General features: G+C 38.8%; 1 protein-coding gene across 5 annotated transcripts in view; it reads right to left on the reverse strand.

Annotated features, from left to right (window-relative positions):
* Positions 1-2158, reverse strand: part of sh2b3 (SH2B adaptor protein 3) — a 47692-nt gene that overhangs the window by 6569 nt on the left and 38965 nt on the right. The window lies entirely within an intron of this gene.

The following is a 2158-nucleotide window of genomic DNA, read 5'->3' on the forward strand; positions in this document are numbered from 1 at the left end:
GTGTGTGTGTGTGTGTTTTCTTCTATCTTCGTGAGAATCATTTCACGTTTTACTCTAGCAAAGAACAAAGTGAGGAGATTTTGCAAAGCGAGTACTTTTCAGTCAGTCAGCAATGCTTCAACGATTAGAGTTAAGGGCTTAGGATGCTTGAAACAAACTACACCTAACACATCTGACCACATCTAAAAGGAAAAGTGTTTATACCCGTTCAAAATGTCCCCACTCGAGGGCAAAGTGAAAAGCCTGCCATCACAGGATCTTCCTGGCTGGATCACACTGCCTCCTGATCGCTCTCTTGCAGGTTTTTGTAGTCTCGACATAATGAATCATACAGACGGGATAATGGTACAATACTAAGCAAGCATGCACAACATTTAGTATTTACATTGTGCTGGCCACGTTACAATGTCTCTCAATGAGCATTCATGCCGTTGTATCAAGTTTCACACACGAAAAGTAGGGCTGCATTAATCTAAATATGACTGAAATCGAGTAAGTAGAAAGTGAAAAAGGTCAAATGTGTAGTGTAGTGCTGCAGAGACTACCTGGTGGACAACTCTTGTTCTCCAGATTTAAGAAAACATGTAAATGATTAATCCATCTGATCGTGAATCATATCGCAACCGCAATATCTGTCTGAATAATCACAGTATGGTGTTTTTGCTGAACTGTGCAGCCCTAACAAGTGATGAAAGTAACTGTGAAGAATGAGAGAGTTTTGAGAGAAGTTCAAACACTGCCTACTTTCATAACTGTGCACACCTGGCAAACCGCTGTGTAAAGTGGTTATGACTGTTGGACTGTTACAAATATTGTTGATTGCTGTCCTAATGTTGGAAAGGGGTGGCAGAGGGGGTTTCAAAAGCTGTTAGCAGACCAAAAAGAGTGCTGCATTAGTGGGGTGTGTTGTTTAAGGCAGCGCTGAATAACATTAACTATGATGACTATGATGTCAATCGTGGTATAAAAGTGCAAAGAGAGAATCAGTTTCACTTCACACAGGAAATATTCATTGTTTTACACAGTTTATAACCTCAGAAATAAAAAAGAATTCTATCATTTGATAAAGAAAATCTGTTTTGTGGATTTCTGAGTGTATTATTATATCCCCAGGTTATCAGATGCCAAAAACCCTGCACACCGGCTTGTAATCTTTCAATGACAGTTCTTCCTCTGAAGCAGAATTCAGTACAAATGAAGAGACTGTTTTGAAGCTCATATTTCTTCTCCTCATTCATATTCACATCAGCCAAGAAGAAAAAATTGTGCGTGAACCAAGCCGGGGTTCCCAAACTTTTGTTTGGTTGGATTTTGTCTTATGGAAGCCCTTCTGATGATTTTATTTTTAGGTTAAGATAATAAAGTCTTCACAGTCAGTCAATGATCAAACTAGGACCGTTCACTTGCTGTTCCAACCTCCAAAATATGTGATAAAAGTTAAAATATTTGATTCCTCTTTTTGCTGGGGAACCACTGCAATAGAGGTAGGCATATATATATATATATATATATATATAACCTCATTACAGATATATTGGTATCTGCTAAATGTCGGCTGATAAGTAACAGGACATTGCAGGACTGATACGCAAACTAGGTTTGACTAATTTAGAAACAGTTTCACCATTACATAGTTTGTCCACCAGAGAGCTCTGACAAGTAGATTTTTCAGCTGTGAAATGTCCCACTCAGTGTGTATCCTGATCACAACAGGAAAACTAATCTGTTTTTACTATGTCTAATATATGTTGTTATCAGACTTTCCTAAACCCCCAGATATCAATATCAGGCAAATTCAATAATTGTTGGGTTACAGGGTCAAAACACACACACACACACACACACATACACACACACACACAGATACTGTACACATACACACACCCAGATTCTGTGCAAACACAGCACACTCAGCACTGGAGCTCAAATGTACAGTGCACACACAAAAGAAGGGAAAAAACAGCACACACTGCAGTGATAAACACATACACACATGTGCAAATACAAAAATACACACACATATATAACCAAGATGTCAAAAGTGGAAGTGGACCGACACCTCCATTGTGGCTATAAAAGCAAACCAAAACTCCCACATCCATTTCTTTACTTTACAGACAGGTAGTCATCAAAAACACACCCACACACTCTCACACAC

The sequence above is a fragment of the Morone saxatilis genome, unplaced genomic scaffold, assembly GCF_004916995.1.
Source record: "Morone saxatilis isolate NCDOM2014 unplaced genomic scaffold, NCSU_SB_2.0 Contig16, whole genome shotgun sequence".
NCBI classification, from domain to species: domain Eukaryota; kingdom Metazoa; phylum Chordata; class Actinopteri; family Moronidae; genus Morone; species Morone saxatilis.